The sequence below is a fragment of the Bombina bombina genome, chromosome 6 (genome assembly GCF_027579735.1).
Source record: "Bombina bombina isolate aBomBom1 chromosome 6, aBomBom1.pri, whole genome shotgun sequence".
Lineage (NCBI taxonomy): Eukaryota > Metazoa > Chordata > Amphibia > Anura > Bombinatoridae > Bombina > Bombina bombina.
The window spans coordinates 948537394-948560236 of NC_069504.1; positions in this window are offsets into that span (position 1 = coordinate 948537394).

A 22843-nucleotide genomic window follows, 5' to 3' on the forward strand; every position below is an offset into this window, starting at 1 on the left:
GGTTAGGTTTTATTTTACAGGTAAATTTGTCTTTATTTTAGCTAGGTAGTTATTAAAAAGTTAATAACTATTAATAACTATTCTACATAGTTAAAATAAATACAAACTTGCCTGTAAATTAAAAATAAATCCTAAGCTAGCTACAATGTAACTATTAGTTATATTGTAGCTATCCTAGGGTTTATTTTATAGGTAAGTATTTAGTTTTAAATAGGAATAATTTAGTTAATGATAGTAATATTTATTTAGATTTTATTGTAGATATATTTAAGTTAGGGGGTGTTAGGGTTAGACTTAGGTTTAGGGGTTAATAACTTTAATATAGTGGCAGCTACATTGGGGGTGGCAGATTAGGGGTTATTACATATAATGTAGGTGTGGCGGTGTCCGGAACGGCAGATTAGGGGTTAAAATTTTTATTATAGTGTTTGCGATGCGGGAGGGCCTCGGGTTAGGGTCAATAGGTAGTTTATGGGTGTTAGTGTACTTTTTAGCACTTTAGTTATGAGTTTTATGTTACGGTGTTGTACCATAAAACTCATAACTACTGACTTTTAAATGCGTTAGGACTCTTGACAGGGTAGGGTGTACCGCTCACTTTTTGGCCTCCCAGGACAGACTCGTAATATCAGCGCTATGGAAGTCCCATAGAAAAAAGACTTTACGAAGTTTACATTAAGTCGTTTTGTGGAAAGGCCAAAGAAGTGTGCGGTACACCTATACCTGCACACTGTAATAGCAGCGGGAGTAAAAAAGCAACGTTAAGACTTGTTAATGCTACATTTTTACCCTAACGCACAACTCGTAATCTAGCCGACTTTTAGCTATAAAAAGCCTGAAATTGGGCAAAAGTCCAGGCCCAGATGGCTTTACAGACAAATATTACCGTACTTTCTCAAATACTTTAGCCCCTTACGTTACATCACTTTTTAATGAAACAAATATAGATAACCCATTCCCATCTTCAATGTTGGAGGCGCAAGTGGTGGTAGTACCTAAACCATGTAGGCCACCCATGACGTCAGCCAATTTTCACCCAATTTCCTTACTGAACATAGATATCAAACTTTATGCGAAAAGTTTGGCCTTGAATCAAGTCCTGCCTGACATTGTACATACCAACCGAGCTGGCTTCACCCCTTTCAGGGAGGCTAGAGATAATACCACCAAAATTATCCATCTTATGGAATATGCCCACCAACAAAAAGTGCCTTCCGTGTTCCCATCTAAGGACACGGAAAAGTCCTTCAATAGACTAGATTGGCAATTCTTAAATTGTGCATTACAAAAATTTGGCTTTCATCAATACTTTATTGGAAAAATATTCACTCTCTATCACAATCCTCAAGCAAAAATTAGATTAAATGACTCCATATCTGCCCCATTCACTATTGCCAACAGCACAAGACAGGGTTGCCCCTTGTCACCGTTGCTGTTCGTCATGGCAATGGAAGTTCTAGCCTCATATATTAGGAACAATGGAAACATCAAAGGCTTTTTCATTTTCTTAACGCTTATAGACCCTGAAAAATCAATACCTCCCCTGATACAAACACTACAGAATTATAGCCTTTATTCAAATTTTAGCAATAACATCGCAAAATCAGAACTGCTCAGCATCAATCAGACAATATCTAGTCTGAGAATAATTCAAAATCAATTCAGTTTCCATATTCAAAATAAAGCCATTAAATATCTCAGAGTTTATATTTTACCACACCTAGAAGACATAATCAAATTGAACTATAACCCATTGAAAACAACCATACAAAATATGCTGCGCTCTTGGAACCATAAACCTCTATAATGGTTACGAAGAGTTAACGTCTTAATAATGATTATTCTCCCAAATATCTTATACCCCCTTCAGACCCTACCTATACCTCTGCCTGATCCCATGATCTCCAATATACAGAAACAACTGAATTCATTTATTTGGTCAAATAAACGACCTCAATTCAATACTAATACCCTATACCGCCCTAAAGATATGGGTGGAATTGGAGCTCCAAACATATATCACTATAGGCTTGCAGTTTTCCTAATGAGAATAGTAGACTGGTGTAAACACGCACCCAATAAAGAATGGTTCTTATTAGAACATTCACTTGCTGGCAGCCTCGACCGGAGTGGTAATTGCTGGACTCCAGAAACCCAACGCCAATATCAAAACACAAACACCAGAGCTACAATAGAAACATACAAGATATGGGATAAAGTTATTAAGAGATACCCCTCACTCTCCACGGTGCACTCACCTTTGTCACCATTGAGAAACAGCCCTACGTTCCCACTGCAGCACTTGCTCGCTCCACAAATACAACCCTCTCTCTATAACTCATTACCACACTCACTCCTTTACCTCGAAAGCAAAATTAAACCATTAACAGAGATCACTAATCTCTTGAGACCTAACTTTCAAAATTGGTACACATACATGTAAATCTCACACTACCTATCGACACATCCATGTAAATCCCATATTAGGTGAAACTTGACTAAATTTGAGAATATCTGCTTTATCTCACACCCCCGTAAAGGAATTTTATCACTAATTTATAGGTTACTATCCTCAATCTTCTATCCTTCTCCCCCCACATATGTGGCAAAGTGGGAAACTGAAATAGATCTGCCACCTACAGATTGGAACATTATCTTTAAACAAATGACCAAAGCCTCATCTTCCATCCAAGTGACGGAAATGAACATTAAGCTTCTAAGTCGATGGTATTATACACCATCTAGGCTGCATCAACTGTTCCCCAACTCAACCAGTGAATGCTGGAGAGGCTGCTCAGAGACTGCTACCTTTTTTCACAATTGGTGGCAATGTCCCATAGATAAATAATATTGGCTCTCAATCAAACCAGGTATTGAAGTAGCCCTGTCTATAACTCTTCCTTTCGACCCCATGATTTTTCTTTTCAATAAGTTCCCTAAGATAAAATGCAAACTGAGATCGTCACTCTTAACTATTATGATAAACTCCGCCAAAAGACAGATACCACTTTGCTGGAAAAAAATCTCTGGACTCATGGAAATCTATAGTGTCACATACACTTCACTTAGAAAATAACGTTTTGTGCACACTATGCGCATAAACGAGTATCACAACATTTTGTTTCTTTGGGAGGAATACTTAAACAGCTAAATAGCTTTGCTATGCATTAGACAGCAACATTGCTGGATATAGAAAGTTATCTCCTATCATAGTTAATACCGCATTTGTGACATGTACCTAGATTGTAAGACTGTGAATCCAAGGTATCAATTATATATGTATTTAGTTATCATGCATTGTAAACTCATCCACACTGTTTATTCTGTATTGATCTCATGTTGTAAACCTTCAATTTATTTCAATAAAAAATTTAAAATGAAAAAAAAAAAATACAAAGGCCTAAAACCAGGGGGGAACAGAATTTTGAGTGCCGATGGCAGCACAAAACCTAAATACACCTCTGATATACATATATAGGTATGGATATATACTTATAAAAAAAAATTCAGATATTTTGAAATATAAATTTAAAAATAAAATGAACATTTTCTTTTATGTGATGAACAAATAAACAGCGTTAGGAGTGATGAGCTAATCACTCTAATACTAATGAGGGGGCGCTAAACCTCAATCAAACAGAAATGAAGCTATACCATGAAAAATACCTGGGTCCTATGCAGTATTTATTCACCTCAAAATAGATAGCAATAGATTGTTAGTCAAATCTTTGCTTCATATTGTAAATGTGTATAACACAGTTACCAAATACATTCAAATACGTTCAAAGATACTTTGCAGTGAATACGGTAAATACCAATTCCTAAAAAAAGTCTCTTCAAATGCTCCAATGACACAAAGTGCAAGTGACATGAAAGAAACTCTGTGGTTGCTCTCTGGAAAGGCTTGTCAGAATCAGATGTATTCCTGAAGAAAAGAAGAGATACAGAGGCGCCTCTAAGCTCAGTATCACCAAACAAGATCCATTCAGCAACAATGGTATATGTGAAATATACTCACATTTAGCAAAGCACACTGTAGTGCAATTGGAACAGACCAAGACTTCTGAGCCGCTCGGCTGACTCTGATCTGCAGTAACTCTTACAGGAGGATTTTACTCCATGTTCTCCCGTAACGCTCTGTGTTGCAACCGCTGCTGGTGACTTGTCAGCAAGCTCCTATTTGCAGGGATACAGATGCAAGGATCTATGGATCCTCCAAACATCAACAAAGGCAGCGGTAGTATGTTTTAAATACTTTAATTTAAAACATATTAAAAAAGTGGAATTTATTTGGATCACTCACTAAAATTTGACCTACAATAGTGTTTAAATGTAAGTAGCAAAAAAAGATCAAAATTGTCTTAGCACAGGGGTGTGAAAAAGGTTTAGCAGGGAACGGGTTAATATTTATTGCGGAAGAGAAATCATCAAAGTGAACAAATCCAGCTGACAGTGGTCCAAATGTTGAGAGTAAAACATAGCTTTTATTGGTATACAATTAAACCACTTTGCATTAAAGGGACAGTCAACACCAGAATTTTTGTTGTTTTAAAAGATAGATAATCCCTTTATTACCTATTCCCCAGTTTTGCATAAACAACACAGTTATATTAATATACGTTTAACCTCTGTGATTATCTTGTATCTAAGCATCTTCTGACAGCCCCCTGATCACATGACATTTTATTTATTATCTTTTGACTTTCATTTTAGCCAATTAGTGCAGTGTCTGCCACAATCCACGGGCGTGCTCACAATGTTATCTATAGGGTTTACCTGAACTAGCTCTCCCCTGCTGTGAAAAGCAAATACAAAGCATGTGATTAGAGGCGGCCTTCAAGGGCTTAGAAATTATCATATGAGCCTTCCTAGGTCTAGCTTTCAACTAAGAATACCAAAAGAACAAAGTAAAATTGGTGATAAAAGTAAATTGGAAAGTTGTTTAAAATTAAATGCCCTATTTGAAACATGAAAGTATTTTTTGGACTTGACTGTCCCTTTAAGTCAGAAAATAGCTATATCACAGCCAGCTGAACCACTAACAGCACACATCACACATCCTGCATGTTTTGTGACATTACAGCACTTCGTCAGGGATAGAGCTAACATCATTACTTAAGAGCTAAAAACTATTTGGGATCCAATCAGTGGATATTAATGGCTCTCAGCCAATGCTATTGCCAATATTCAAAAAACGTATATCTGAATATTTTGATTGGTTACTCACACTGTCAGTATCAACACACAAAATATATTTTTTAAGATTATTTATATATAAAACAAACTCTATGTCAGTGATATAGGCAAATTTACTTAGTAGAGTATGTTTACATTTTTGGACATTTTAGTTTAGAGGTTATAGGGAATGTTATCTACATTTGTATTGCTGTATAGTCAATGGTATTTACCATTTGCGATCTGAGACTTATGTAGGGTTATTTATATATCGTAGTGACTCAATTTTCAATATATTTTTATGCAATTATACAGTACAAAATGTATCTTCATTTGGATACAAAATGTATCCTTATTTAGATACATTATATTAACCTCTACATTCCAATATTAAATAAAACATGATTTTGTTTGTTGCTAGGCTGACCATATTGCCGCTTTAAAAAGGGACATATATGAAAAATACATATGTCAGGGCTGTTTTCAGGGCTGTTTAAAGAAATGGTTTTGTATAAGAACCCTCACATATGTATTTTTCATATGTGTTCCTTCTTAAAGCGGCAATATGGTCAGCCTATTTGTTGCATATTCTATAGTCTATGGTGAGTTAATATTACCGTCTTGCATGTATTCTTTTGGGTTAAGTACCTTCATTTGCATTCAGTGCTTTATAGTGTGCAGTATGCAGTGTTGAAATTAAAATAGGCTAAACAACACAAAAAATGCAATTAAATAATGAATTGAAAATGAACTCTGAAAGTGATCCTTAAAACCCATCATCTTATTCTATTTCCAATTTTGTATATTATAAATATAAGAATGATCTATTGGGGTTGATTTATGAAGCAGCGGATGCTACTTCCGACCCACTCCGCTTCAGTTCCGTCTGAAGTGGAAGTTAAAAAGCAGCAGTCCTAAGACCACTGCTCCTTAACTCGTCCGCCACCTCTGAGGTGGCGGATAGCAATATGCCAGATCGAATATGATCGGGTTGATTGACACTCCCTGCTAGCACCCGATTGGTCGTAAATCTGCAGGGGGCTGTATTGCACCAGCAGTTTTCAAGAACTGCTGGTGCAATGATAAATGCAGACAGCGTATGCTGTCGGCATTTATCGACGTGCGGCGAACATGATCCGCTATATCGTATCATGTCCGTCCGCACAATAATAAATTTACCCCTTTGTGTGCTATGTATAGAATCCTCTTTAGTAAAAAAGAGAAGTGTAATTTAAATAGTGCCTACACTTGTATGTGGCATGGTTAGTAATTACAAACACAAAGTTTTGACATACACTGTTATAACAATACCTTAGATGCATGTCGCATTGACTTTTAGTAAACTATATAATTGTGTAAAAGACGTGAAAGGGGGGATTAATCTAAGTGAAACCAAGTGAAAACTGATGTGAAGACTTGTTCGCTTACCAGTACTATTTTTGAAAAAGTTTTTTTTAATACTAGAATTTATTGTGCATGTGTTTAACTTCCCTCGGTGTCAGATAACACTCAAGCGTAAAGCCAATGGAGTTCGAAAATTCTGTTCAAGTAGTATAGCAATTTTTAAAGTTAGTTGTTATACACCTTCCATGTTTTTGAATGCACAATAGAAAAAGATAACAGTTAATACCTGGTTTTAAAAAGTGCTAAAGTGAAAGATAATTTTTGAATTGCATTGAAGCATAACGATGATGACTTGTAATGTGAGTGCAATGTGCACACTACTACCACTTCACATTAAAAGCATAGGACACCCAATTTAAGTATCAGATGCATTAAATTAAAAGTGCTTTGGCTAAGCATTTAACCCCTTAATGACCACAGCACTTTTCCATTTTCTGTCCGTTTGGGACCAAGGCTATTTTTACATTTCTGCGGTGTTTGTGTTTAGCTGTAATTTTCCTCTTACTCATTTACTGTACCCACACATATTATATACCGTTTTTCTCGCCATTAAATGGACTTTCTAAAGATACCATTATTTTCATCATATCTTATCATTTACTATAAAAAAAAATATAAAATATGAGGAAAAAATCGAAAAAAAACACATTTTTTCTAACTTTGACCCCCAAAATCTGTTACATATCTACAACCACCAAAAAACACCCATGCTAAATAGTTTCAAAATTTTATCCTGAGTTTAGAAATACCAAATGTTTACATGTTCTTTGCTTTTTTTGTAACTTATAGGGCCATAAATACAAGTAGCACTTTGCTATTTCCAAACCATTTTTTTTCAAAATTAGTGCTAGTTACATTAGAACACTAATATCTTTCAGGAATCTCTGAATATCCACTGACATGTATATATTTTTTTTTAGTAGACAACCCAAAGTATTGATCTAGGCCCATTTTGGTATATTTCATGCCACCATTTTACCGCCAAATGCGATCAAATACAAAAAATCGTTCACTTTTTTACAAACTTTTGGTTTCTCACTGAAATTATTTGCAAACCGCTTGTGCAATTATGGCATAAATGGTTGTAAATTCTTCTCTGGGATCCCCTTTGTTCAGAAATAGCAGACATATATGGCTTTAGCATTGCTTTTTGGTAATTAGAAGGCCGCTAAATGCCACTGCGCACCACACGTGTATTATGCCCAGCAATTAAGGGGTTAATTAGGGAGCATGTAGGGAGCATTTTGGGGTAATTTTAGCTTTAGTGTAGTGTAGTAGACAACCCCAACTATTGATCTAGGCCCATTTTGGTATATTTCATGCCACCATTTCACCGCCAAATGCAATCAAATAAAAAAAAAACGTAAAATTTTTCACAATTTTAGGTTTCTCACTGAAATCATTTACAAACAGCTTATGCAATTATGGCACAAATGGTTGTAAATGTTTCTCTTGGATCCCCTTTGTTCAGAAATAGCAGACATATATGGCTTTGGCGATGCTTTTTGGTAATTAGAAGGCCGCTAAATGCTGCTGCGCATCACGCGTGTATTATGTCTAGCAGTGAAGGGGTTAATTATGTAGCTTGTAGGGAACTTGCAGGGTTAATTTTAGCTTTAGTGTAGAGCTCAGCCTCCCACCTGAAACATCAGACCCCCTGATGCCTCCCAAATAGCTCTCTTCCCTCCCCCACCCCACAATTGTCCCCGCCATCTTAAGTACTGGCAGAAACTCTGCCAGTACTAAAATAAAAGCTATATTTGGGCTTTTTTGAGTTTTTTTTTAGCATATTTACATATGCTGCTGTGTAGGATCCCCCCTTAGCCCCCAACCTCACAGATCCCCCACCAAACAGCTCTCTAACCCTCCCCCTCTGCCTTAATGGGCGCCATCTTGGGTACTGGCAGCTGTCTGCCAGTACCCAGTTTAGAACAAAAATGTGCTTTTTTTTTTAACAAAAATCCCTTTTTCTGTAGTGTAGCTCCCCCCACACCCAAGAACAACCCCCCACCCCTCCAAGATCCCTTTTACTAAAGTTTATTTGTTTTTTAATGTGTCCCTTTTCCCCCACAGTTACAATCTAATTTTCTGTAGTATAGCGGTTCCCACCCGCTCCCGCCCCGTGCACGCGCCCGCCCGCCACCCTCTGTGCACGCGCGCGCGCCCGTGCGCGCCCCCGTCAGCTCTGGCCCCGATCCCGCCCCCCTACACCTTATACGGCCCATCGATGGCCGCCCACCCGCCTCCCAAGTCAGCTCCCACCCACCAACGTTACCGGCCACCGATGTCCGGTGCAGAGAGGGCCACAGAGTGGCTCTCTCTGCATCGGATGGCCATGCAGGGTTATTGCAGGATGCCTCCATATCGAGGCATCACTGCAATAACCGGAAAGCAGCTGGAAGCGAGCAGGATCGCTTCCAGCTGCTTTCCACACTGAGGACGTGCAGGGTACGTTCTCAGGCATTAACTGCCTTTTTTCTGAGGACGTACCCTGCACGTCCTCAGTCGTTAAGGGGTTAAATTAGGCATGGGCATTTGTCAGCTTCGTCAGCTGCAGAATATGGAAGTAGGTGGTTACTGTGGGACTTTGGCTAATTTAGGTGTCTGACTGATTCTTGTGAAAGATCACCACACTAAGATCTGGATTTGCACAGATCTCAGTGTGGTGATCTTTCACAAGAATCAATCCCGCACTGAAAATAGCCGAAGTCCACGATTTGCACAGATCTTAGTGTGGAGATTTTTCACAAGAATCAACCCTGCACTGAAAATAGCCGAAGTCCACAAGCAATCATCTACCTCTGCACGTGGCTAACAAAGCTGCAGAATGTCCATGCCTAATTTTAACCAACAACTTGTATTAGCCAATCATGCATTATTGATTGCATGAAGTCAGAAACAAAATTATGCACCTCATGTTATCACTTGTGCTTCACTTGTAATTTAACCCTTAGTATGGTAATTGGTGTGGGCATAAAACTGAGTATGAATACATCTGTTTAATATAGATTTAATTAATGCTTGTACTACATCAGTTATTATTTAAAGTTTTGGACTAGGCAGTTGTAAATTCTTTTAGTTTATTGTGAGCTGTAAAAAGTAATTCTTATTGAGAAATTAAAAATCCTCCCATGTATTTATATTCATTTAGACAAACATCTTAATATTAAAATGTTTAGAACCTGGAAATCCCAGAGAGATGAGAGATTCCTTCCATAAATCTCTTTGCTCAGCTGATATTATCTGAAATGATTCTCCAGCACTGTCTGCTGCGTCTGAGGCTGCTAACATCAATCCGCCTGATCCTATATGATTGGGTTGATTGACACCCCTGCTAGTGGCCGAATGTCTGTGAATCAGCAAGGGGGTGGCATTGCACAAGCAGTTCAGCAGAACTGCTTGTGCAATGTTAAATGCCGACATTATATGCTGTCGGCATTCAGTGATGTCTGTCGAACATGATATGCTACAGCATATCATGTCGGACAGACATTGATAAATCGGCCCCATTGAGTTCAGCCCCTGTGAACTAGATAATGTTTGATCATCAGGCAAATAGAAAGTAATGACGTTCTCTGGGAAAGTGAAGCAGTCAGTTTTATTTTAAATAGAAGAGATACAATAGCAATGTAATGTGTAAGATACAAAGTATAACCCTAATTTGTTAAAGTTACACAGAAAAGTGATGTTGTATATATAATGTTTATGCAATAAAATACAAAATTGAAAGTAAAAAGTTTACATGTAATAAAAATTAATTTGAAGAGTAAAGAAGAGTAATTTACAAATCAAAAGTGTAATGCATTAGAACTCTGTCATGCAGTGCTATGTTGTAGGAAACACCCCCTTTAAAAAGTATAAAAGTATAGTTTTTTAGAATCTTGTGAGCAATCTCACAGTGTATTGGGCTTTGATATATAGGCAGAGATAATGTAAAGAAGCCAATAGGGTCTATTTATCAAGCCGTCAACTTTCTTGCATTCGCCGGCACCAATACGCTCGCCTAAGATCGCCTAACATCGCTGTCGCGGACCTGAATACGCTCTCCAAAGTTACCAAAAAAGCTGTCAAAAAGCCGCGCACCAAGTATGGGGAGAAGCGCAGTGGACTGTTGTTAACTAACAGGCATCGATCTCACTGCTCTTCGGCTTTTTCCCAGCTTTATTGGTATACTGTCACTAAACACAATACTAAACTATTTTACCCCTATCCCGCTGCTTGAGGACCCAGCCGCAGCTAAATAAAGTTATTAACCCCTAAACCACTGCTCCCAGAGCCCACCACAACTTGAATAAAGTTATTAACCCCTAAACCGCTGCACCCGGAGCCCACCGCCACCTACATTAAGTTATTAACCCCTAATTTGCTGCCCCCTACACCTACATTACATTTATTAACCCCTAACCTGCTGCCCCCAACGTCACCGCCACTATTCTAAATGTATTAACCCCTAAACCTAAGCCTAACCCTAACACCCCCTAAATTAAATATTATTTAAATAAATCTAAATAAAATTACTATCATTAACTAAATTATTCCTATTTAAAACTAAATACTTACCTATAAAATAAACCCTAAGCTAGCTACAATATAACTAATACTTACATTGTAGCTAGCTTATGGTTTATTTTTATTGTACAGGCAAGTTTGTATTTATTTTAACTAGGTAGACTAGTTAGTAAATAGTTATTAACTATTTAATAACTACCTAGCTAAAATAAATACAAATTTACCTGTAAAATAAAACCTAACCTAAGTTACAATAACACCTGACACTACACTACAATTAAATAAATTAACTAAATTAGCAACAATTAAATAAATTAAATTAGCTAAAGTACAAAAAAACCCACTAAATTACAGAAAATAAAAAACAAATTACAGATATTTAAACTAATTACACCTAATCTAATAGCTGTATCAAAATATAAAAGCCCCCCCCCCAAATAAAAAAAACCTAGCCTAAACTAAACTACCAATAGCCCTTAAAACGGCCTTTTGCGGGGCATTGCCCCAAAGCAATCAGCTCTTTTACCTGTAAAAAAAAATACAAACAAACCCCCAATAGTAAAACCCACCACCCACACAACCAACCCCCCAAATAAATTACTAACTAAAAAAACCTAAGCTCCCCATTGCCCTGAAAAGGGCATTTGGATGGGCATTGCCCTTAAAAGGGCATTTAGCTCTTTTGCAGGCCCAAAGCCCTAACCTAAAAAATAAACCCAGACAATACACCCTTAAAAAAATCCTAACACTAACCCCATGAAGATTCACTTACCGGGAGACGTCTTCATCCAAGTGGCAAGATGTCCTCAACGAATCCGGCAGAAGTGGTCCTCCAGACGGGCAGAAGTGGTCCTCCAGATGGGCAGAAGTCTTCATCCAGGCGGCATCTTCTATCTTCATCCTTCCTGCGCGGAGCGGGTCCATCTTCAAGACATCCGATGCGGAGCATCCTCTTCCAATGACGTCTTCTTGCTGAATGAATATCACTTTAAGTGACGTCATCCAAGATGGCGTCCCTTCAATTCTGATTGGCTGATAGAATTTAGTTTAATGATAGTGTAGTGTTATTTTATAGGTAAGAATTTAGTTTTAAATAGGATTAATTTATTTAATAGTAGTAAATTTATTTTGTTTTATTTAAATTATATTTAAGTTAGGGGGGTTAGACTTAGGGTTAATAAATTTAATATAGTAGCGGCAACGTTGTGGGCAGCAGATTAGGGGTTAATAATTGTAGGTAGATGTTTTGGCGATGTTAGGGATGGCAAATTAGGGGTTAATATAATTTAACTAGTGTTTGCAAGGCGGGAGTGCGGCGGTTTAGGGGTTAATAAATGTATTACAGTGGCAGTGATGTCCGATCAGCAGATTAGGGGTTAAATAATTTTGTTATAGTGTTTGCGATGTGGGGGGCCTCGGTTTAGGGGTTAATAGGTAGTTTATGGGTGTTAGTGTACTTTTTAGCACTTTAGTTAAGAGTTTTATGTTACAGTGTTAGCCCATAAAACTCTTAACTACTGACTTTTAAATGCGGTAGGAATCTGGACAGGAGAGGGTCTACCGTTCAATTTTTAAGGCAATCATAATACCGGCATTAGGCAAATCCCATTCAAAAGATAGTATACGCAATTGAGGTAAGGGGATTTGCAATATGCTAAAATCGCGGAAAAAAAGTGAGCGCTAGACCCTTTCCTGCCTGACTCGTAATACCAGCGGGCGTTAAAAAGCAGCATTAGGACCCCTTAACACTGCTTTTTAAAGCTAACGCAAGACTCGTAATCTAGCCGTAAAATAGCTACAATGTAACTATTACTTATATTGTAGCTAGCTTAGGGTTTATTTGATAGGTAAGTATTTAGTTTTAATTAGGAATTATTTAGTTAATGATAGGAATATTTAGTTAGATTTATTTAAATTATATTTAAGTGAGGGGGTGTTAGGGTTAGACTTAGGTTTAGAGGTTAATAACTTTAGAATAGTGGCAGCGACATTGGGGGCGACAGATTAGGGGTTAATAAATGTAGGTAGGTGGCGGCGATGTTGGCGGTGGCAGATTAGGGGTTAATACTTTTATGTAGGTGGCGGCGGTGTAAGGGCAGCAGATTAGGGGTTAATAAGTATAAAGTAGGTGGCGGCGGTGTAGGGGCAGCAGATTAGGGGTTAATAAGTATAATGTAGGTGGCGGCGGTGTCGGGCGGCAGATTAGGAGTTAATAAGTATAATGTAGGTGACGGCGGTGTAGGGGGCGGCAGATTAGGGGTGTTTAGACTCGGGGTTATGTTAGGGTGTTAGGTGTAAATGTAACTTTATTCTCCCATAGGAATCAATGGGATATCGGGCAGCAGCGAACATAAGCTTTCGCTGCTTTCCGACTCCCATTGATAGTAGCAAAAGTAGTCAGATAGTGCTTAATTTGCATTCGGAACATCTTTAGTGACTGAGAACGGCGGATCGTATATTACGTCACAAAATTCTACTTTTGCCGGTCTGTAGGCTTTGATAAATAAGGGGAATCAGGCTCGCCACAATTACGCTGCAGAATTCCAGCGTATTTGTGTTTGACGGCTTGATAAATAGAGGCCATTGTGTGTACAAAAAGTGATAAAATGAGGAAATCTGATTTCCCTAGAAGCTCAACCAATTTAATGGGTTGTGGCGTAAAAGAACAAAAATAGCTATTTCATGTACAAAAATAAACATGAAGAAGCTATTTCTCATACATTTTATACTTTGCGTGCATGCGAAAAGAGAGATCAATAGAAAAGTAGGAAAGAGAGAGAGGAAAAGAGAGGGGGAGAGAGAGAGCAAAAGAGAGGGGAGAGTGAGAGCAAAAGAGAGGGGGGAGAGAGAGCAAAAGATAGGGGAAGTGAGAGAGAACAAAAGAGGGGGGAGAGAGAGAGCAAAAAAGAGGGGAGAGAGAGCAAAAGAGGGGAGAGAGAGAGCAAAAAAGAGGGGAGAGAGAGAGCGAAAGAAAGGGGAAAGAGAGAGAGCAAAAGAGAGGGAGAAGAGAGGGAGAGCAAAAGAGAGGGGGTGAAAGAAAGCAAAAGAGAGAGCAAAAGAGAGGAGAGAGAGAGAGAGCACAAAAGAGAGGGGGGAGAGAGAGAGAGAGAGCAAAAAAGAGGGAAGATAGCAAAAGAGAGGGGGAGAGAAAGAGCAAAAGAGAGGGGGGAGAGAGAAAGAGCAAAAGAGAGGGGGAGAGAGAGAGAAAAAGAGAGGAGGGAAAAGAGAGAGAGAGCAAAAGAGAGAGCAAAAGAGAGGGGGAGAGAGAGCAAAAGAGAAGGGGAGAGAGAGCAAAAGAGAGGGGAGAGAGGGAGCAAAAGAGAGGGGGAGAGAGAGAGCAAAAGAGAGGGAGGTGGGAGAGAGAGCAAAATAGAGGGGGGTGAAAGAAAGCAAAATAGAGGAGAGAAAGAGAGAGAGAAAGCAAAAAGAGGGGAGAGAGCAAAAGAGATGGGAGAGAGAGAGCAAAAGAGAGGGGGAGAGAGAAGAAGAAAGGGGGAGAAATAGAGCAAAAGAGAGAGGGAGAGAGAGAGAGAGAGAGAGAGAGAGAGAGAGAGGGGGAGAGAGAGAGAGAGAGCAAAAGAGAGGGGGAGAGAGAGAGCAAAAGAGAGGGGGAAAGAGAGAGCAAAAAGAGGGGAGAGAGAGCAAAAGAGATGGGAGAGAGAGAGCAAAAGAAAGGGGGAGAGAGAGAGCAAAAAGAGAGAGGGAGAGCAAAAGAGAGGGGGGAGAGAGAACAAAAGATAGGGGGAGAGAGAGAGAGCAAAAGAGAGGGAGAGAGAGAGAGAGAAAGAGAGGGGGAGAGAGAGTGCAAAAGAGAGGGGGGAGAGAGCAAAAGAGAGGGGGGAAAGAGACAGCAAAAGAGAGGGGGAGAGAGAGAGCAAAAGAGAAAGCGGGGAGAGAGCAAAAGAGAGGGGGAGAGAGCAAAAGAGAGGGGGGAAAGAGAGAGCAAAAGAGAGGGGGAGAGAGAGCAAAAGAGGGGGAGAGAGAGCAAAAGAAAGGGGGAGAGAGAGAGAGAGAGAGAGAGAGAGAGCAAAATAGAAGGGGGGAGAGAGATCAAAAAAGAAGGGGGAGAGACAGAGCAAGGGGTGGGACCGCTGTTCTGCAAAAAATGGCCCGTGTACACAGGCTTTAGGACATGGGGGGTAGTTATCAAGCCGTCTACTTTTCTGGCTTCGCCGGCACAATACGCCCGCCTAAGCTCGCCTCACATCGCCGCCGCGGACCTGAAAAAATACGCCTAAGTTATCAAATAAAGCTGTCAAAAAGCCGCGGGGCGATGAGCAGCGGACTGTGACAGTTATCACTCATCCGATCTCGCTGCCCTTCGGCTTTTTCCCAGCTTTATTGCTAGCCTGTCACTAAGCACTCACACTAAACTACACTGTTCTATCCCTAAACCGCCGCTCCTAGACCCTGCCGCAACTCTTATAAATGTATTAACCCCTAAACCGCCGCTCCTAGACCCTGCCGCAACTCTTATAAATGTATTAACCCCTAAACCGCCGCAACTAGACCCTGCCGCAACTCTTATAAATGTATTAACCCCTAAACCGCCGCTCCTAGACCCTGCCGCAACTCTTATAAATGTATTAACCCCTAAACCGCCACTCCTAGACCCTGCCGCAACTCTTATAAATGTATTAACCCCTAAACCGCCGCTCCCGGACACCGCTGCCACCTACAGTATACCTAGTAACCCCTATCCTGCCCCCCCTACACCGTCGCCCTCTATTATAAAGTTATTAACCCCTATCCTGCTGATCCCGCACCTCTCCGCAACTAAATAAATAGTTTAACCCCTAAACCGCCGCTCCCTGAACCCGCCACAACCTATATTAAACCTATTAACCCCTATCCTGCCCCCCTACACCGTCGCCACCTATAATAAATTTAATAACCCCTAATCTGCCCCCCTTACACCGTCGCCACCTATAATAAATTTATTAACCCCTAATCTGCCCCCCACTACACCGCCACCACTGTAATAAAATTATTAACCCCTAAACCTAAGTCTAACCCTAACCCTAACGCCCCCCTAACTTAAATATTAATTAAATAAATCTAAATAAATTAACTCTTATTAACTAAATGAATCCTATTTAAAACTAAATACTTACCTTTAAAATAAACCCTAATATAGCTACAATATAAATAATAATTATATTCTAGCTATCTTAGGATTTATTTTTATTTTACAGGTACCTTTCAATTTATTTTAACCAGGTACAATAGCTATTAAATAGTTATTAACTATTTAATAGCTTACCTAGCTAAAATAAAGAGAAATGTACCTGTAACATAAATCCTAACCTAAGTTACAATTACACCTAACACTACACTATACTTTAAAAAATTATTCCTATTTAAAACTAAATACTTACCTGTAAAATAAATCCTAAGATAGCTACAATATAATTAATAATTATCTTATAGCTATTTTAGGATTAATATTTATTTTACAGGTAACTTTGTATTTATTTTAGCTAGTTAGAATAGTTATTAAATAGTTATTAACTATTTAATAACTACCTAGCTAAAAGAAATACAAAATTACCTGTAAAATAAATCCTAACTTAAGTTACAATTAAACCTAATACTACACTATCATTAAATTAATTAAATAAACTACCTACAAATAACTACAATTAAATACAATTACATAAACTAAATAAAGTACAAAAAATAAAAAAAATTTAAGCTACTTACACCTAATCTAAGCCCCCTAATAAAATAACAAACACCCCCAAAATAAAAAAATGCCCTACCCTATTCTAAATTAAATAAAGTTCAAAGCTCTTTTACCTTACCAGCCCTTAAAAGGGCCATTTGTGGGGGCCCTTTTAAGAAAACAGCTCTTTTGCCTGTAAAAGAAAAATACAACCCCCCCCAACATTAAAACCCACCACCCACATACCCCTAATCTAACCCAAACCCAAAGGTTGCGGCGGGTTCAGGGAGCGGCGGTTTAGGGGTTAATACATTTATTATAGTTGTGGTGGGCTCCGGGAGCGGCGGTTTAGGGGTTAATATGTATAGAGTAGCTTGCGGTGGGCTCCGGGAGCGGTGGTTTAGGGGGTAATAACTTTATTTAGTTGCGGCGGTGTAGGGGGGACAGATTAGTGGTGTTTAGACTCGGGGTACATGTTAGGGTGTTAGGTGTAGACAGCTCCCATAGAAATCAATGGGATGTCTGTCAGCAGCGAACTTGTACTTTCGCTATGGTCAGACTCCCATTGATTCCTATGGGATCCGCCGCCTCCAGGGGTGGCGGATTGAAAACCGCGTACCTGCTAGTTTTTTGATAACTAGCAAAAGTAGTGAGAATGTGCCGCACTTGTGTGCGGAACATCTGGAGTGACGTAAGAATCGATCTGTGTCGGACTGAGTCCGGTGGATCGATGCTTACGTCACAAAATTCTACTTTTGCCGGTCTCGAGCCTTTGATAACTAAGGCGTATCAGCCTCGCCACAAATACGCTGCGGAATTCCAGCGTATTTGAGGTTGACGGCTTGATAACTAGGCCCCCATGTCTGCATATATTTTGCATCCATGAGGATCTTTGTAAAAGCCCCATTGAGAAGTCTGGGCTAGTCCATTTTCTAATAGATGTTTTGTATATGCTTATGTGTGTAACTTACTGTTGCTGGTATATCATTTACTTTACATATATCTACAAATCCAAATAGTAATCTAATAAATTATAATAGCTTTTGAAAGTTAAAAAACAAACAAACACAAAAATACTACACAATGTTTTTTCATGGGCATTCTAATTGCTTGGAATGGGGTTATCATCAACTATTTATCAGGACTGATAAGTACACACATTTATTATTTATTATTTGCACTTTTATTTATTTTATTATAATTTGCAATATTGTGTTCCATAAATAGCTACATTCCAAATGTAAACTAATATAATATTAATTAAATTATTAATTATTTGATTAGTTTATTCATTCATTTATCTGTTGTGATCAAACATTTTACATTAAATAGTAAAATAACGAAGGCTGCATACATACACACATGCATACATAGTTATATCCTATGTTCAATATACTGTATATTCTATTCTTTAACCATATTATTGACTTTAGGAAAAATTGGCAATATGCATTATAATAGAAAAAGGAATTGCTTTAAATGATATAATTTATTTACAATATAAAATCTTCCAAAATGATATCCCCAAAGAACTGCTCAGGTTGTGCAATGACCTACCTGCCTTATGCTTCCTGTTGAAAAGAAGTGAATAAATGTGTTCTAAGCGTAGGCAAACTGACTGGCTGTGAAAGTTAATAATGGTAATGACTACCTTTTGGAAAAACAACTGTCAAAACTTGACCGTGAACTACTTGCGCTGCCAAATTGTGCTTCCAGCTGTTCTGCTCTCCCTAATGAGCTGATTCCCCTGCTCCTCCCTGGATACTGTATAAAAACAATAAAGATGCTCTTTAAAGAATGAGAAAGGAGCACAGAATGTAACAGTGGATAAGCTTTATGTGGACCATTAAATCTCCAATCTGTTTTAAAACTTCAGTCACTGATTTATTTATGACATTATTTTCCATTTAACATAGCACCATTAAGCGATTAATTTAGCTTAGGGTGGGCAGAAGAGCGTTGAAGCCCTCCATTACACAAAGCGTAGCAATGGCATACAACGTGCATTCACTTATTTCTGTGTCAAAGAAGAGTTTGAATACCTATTTCTAATACAGCATACCAAAAAAATATACTATTGCAGCACACAAAATAAATTGGCAGGGTATGAAATTAAAGGGACATAAAACCCTAGTTTTTTTCTTGCATGATTCAGATAAACCATACTCTTTTAAATAACTTTCCATTTTACTTATATTAGCAAATTTGATTCATTCTCTTGGTGTCCTTCTTTGAAGGAGCAGCAATGCACTACTTGGGAGCAAGGTGAACACATCGGGGGAGACATCGACAAGAGGAATATTTGTGTAACCCACAATCAGCAGCTGGATCCAAGTAGTATACAAAGGATACCAAAAGAATAAAGCAAACTAGATAACAGAAGTAAATTAGAAAGCTGTCATATTATATCTGAAACAAAAAAAGTTTAATTTTGACTTAACTGTCCCTTTAAGTAAATACCAGGTAATCACTTTGATTCCATAAAAATGCCTTGCCTAAAAATACATTTTTTATAATAAACGTCTAAGCACACATTGTATTCTTGTCTACATGAACCACCTAGTTTTTTTGCAGTGTTATGGTCATATGGTTTCTTTTTAGATTTGATTTCGAAATAGGTTTCATACCAAATAACTGCTGCAATATAGCCCTGTCTTAAAGGAATATTCTAGTCAAAATTAAACTTTAATGATTCAGATAGAGCATACAATTTTAAGCAACTTTCTAATTTACTCCTATTATCAATTTTTATTTGTTCTCTTGGTATCTTTATTTGAAAAAGCAATAATGTAAGTATAGGAGCAGGCCCATTTTTGGTTCAGTACCTGGGTAGCACGTTCTGATTGGTGTCTAAATGTAGCCACCAATCAGCAAGCGCTACCCAGGTGCTGAACCAAAAATGGGCCGGCTCCTATGCTTACATTGAAATAAAGATACCAAGAGAACCAAGTAAAATTGATAATAGGAGTAAATTATAAAGTTGCTTAAAATTGTATGCTCTAGCTGAATCATGAAAGTTTAATTTTGACTAGACTATCCCTTTAAAGGGATATTAAAGAAGTTAAAGGAAACTCTCTAATATGTTTTGCTAGCATATAACTATGTGTTAAATGGGCTATAAACATAGTTAAAATAATCTCCAGAGTATCAACACATTACTGAAACTTAGCTGAACACATCTGGTGAGCCAATGAAAAGAGGCATATGTGCACAGCCACCATTCCCCAGCTAGCTCCCAGTAGTGCATGATTGTTCCTAAGCCAATACTGGTATTTTTTTTTTTAATGTCACTTACATGTCCCTTCCCGGGATGGGAGATGGTTTCTATATCCATCAGCTTCCTACTATGTAAGCTTATAGTCATATATCCCCCATTCAAGCCCACTAGAATTTGACATGCAAACTTTAAATTAAACTAGTAATTTGTTACTGCTATTTAAATGAATTAAATTGCAAAAATTACAAATGCCATATTTTTGGATCATCAGACTTTGTAAGCATATGAATATGTCTGTGTTCATGGTATTTTTATAGGCATTTCATTGACATTCAAAGAATTTCTCAGCCCTTCAAGGATGGAAGTTCTGAACAACTAATGGCAAATGTGCATATTATCAAATTATAGTACAATATGGTTGACTATATTAGGCTACACAAATGGATGGATTTTGAAACGACAGGGTTGCAAGCGAAGGGCCAGATTATCATGTGTTCGCGATCATTGCACGCAGGTTAAATTGCACTCATATTACGAGTTGAAAATAAGCGCAATTGCGTGAGCACAATAGTGATTTACATTACAATGATTAATGCGACTTCAGAGCTGTGGTTAACTGTTTTTCAAAACTAAAAAGTGTTGCAAAAAACATTAAAAATACATTACAAAGTATAGTTACACTCATAATAACACACCATCATATAACAATTATTACAAAAAATATTGCACACAAAATTTATAAGAGCTCAAAGATATGAGATCTCAGGTGTTAGAGAAAAAAAGGCAGCCATACATATATAGGTCTAAAGATGGAAATTTATGTGTGTATATATATATATATATATATATATATATATATATTCTATACACATAGAAACACATAAATACACAAGTACAAACATATACACGAATTTAGAAGTGCAATGGAACCCTTTGCAGTTCAGTAGATAAAAACATGTAAAATCATGTTTATGCAATATTCATTTTTGATAAAGTGTTAGTGTGTATTTACTGTAAATATTTCACATTCCAATGTTCTGCACACAGCAGAATATGTTCTAAGTATTTTTAAATAGATATTCCTATATATCTTTATATATCTATACCCACATGTAATCATGTGTATATATATATATATACAGTATATATGTATAGATATATATTGTACCAACATATCATCAGATATATGTAGAAATATGTATTTATGAATAAATCGAACATATTCTTCTTTGTGAAGAAAATTTGAACGTGAAATATTCATATTTTCATGTCGTGTATGTGCATATGTGAATATGCCATCGGTATGCACATATGAGAATATGAAATCGAGCTTGCGCATGAGTTGGGTGTTAGTTTTTTTTCCCTTTTTTTTATCCATTGACTATTTTGGAAATAGGTTATTGTTTGCGTGATATTCTAATTGTTACTTTTAACTCATAATACCAGCGCAACCAGGCGAGCGCAAAAAGTTTACTTCTAGTGCAATTAGCGCTCTAGCGTAAGCTCTCCACTTGTTATCTAGCCCTAAGTAGGAGAGTGAGACATAACATCTCTATCAGGAAAAAGTGCTATTTTTTAATTTTATACACACACCTATACATACACATACAACACACATACAATTAAACACACAATACACACAATATTAATTGTACTTTTGTTTTGCTTAAGAGGACAGTCTACACCAGAATTTTTAATTGTTTAAAAAGATAGATAATTCTTTTATTACCTATTCCCCAGTTTAGCATAACCAACATGGTTATATTAATATACTTTTTACCTCTGTGATTACCTTGTTTCTAAGCCTCTGCAGACTGCCCCCTTATTTCAGTTATTTTGACGAACTTGCATTTTAGTCAATCAGTGCTGACTCCTAGGTAACTTTATGGGTGTGAGCACAATGCTAGCTATATGGTACACATGAACTAACACCCTCTAGTTGTGAAAAACTGTCAAAATGCATTCAGATAAGAGGCAGCATTCAAAGGCTAAGAAATTAGCATATGAGCCTACCCAGGTTTAGCTTTCAAATAAGAATACCAAGAGAACAAAGCATAATTGATGATAAAAGTAAAAGGGAAAGTTGTTTAAAATTACATGCCCTATCTGAATATTGAAACTTTATTTTTACTAGACTGTTCCTTTAAGTGAGTGGTGTTGTGAGAGAGTGAAAGAGATAGGGAGTGAGAAGGGGAGTGGGTTAGGGAATAAAAGTGATATAGAGGGGTTAGTGACAAGTGATAAGAGAAAGGTGGAGGAAGAAGGCGAGGGATGAGAAATAGGGTCAAGGTTTTTTTTTTGCAACAAGTATTTTTTGTTTCAAACTGTAATACATAATTATTAGCATAGCAAACATATTTAATGCATAAAGTGTATTTTGGACAAAAAAGTTTTGGAAAATTTCAATTTAAAAACCTCCTGAGCTATATGAACACTTGACATATAATTTTGTAGTTTTCCTTTTAATTTGGATATCAAATAAAGAATTACCCTGTTAGAAGGAATGTAAAGGATGTTTAAACATGCACAAATATAACTGTGAATATCTTTGTAATTGTTGTAATTGTTATATAAAATGTTTATGTGTTGTAAAATAATAATTTTGAAATATGCTTTCATTATTTATTTCCTTTAATTTAAAAGGTGGTGTTACAGTTTTCATGACAACTGGTCTGGAAGTGCAGACTCTAGACTTTACAAGCTTTTAAATTTAGAAAAACCTAGGTTATTATTATACTTTATTTATGAAGCGCCAACATGTTTTGCAGCGCTGTCTATGCGTATAATTAATTTAAATAAAACAATGATATAAAACGTGTAAGAGACAGGACAAAATTTACAAACACATACAGAAAGAATTGAGGGCCCTATTC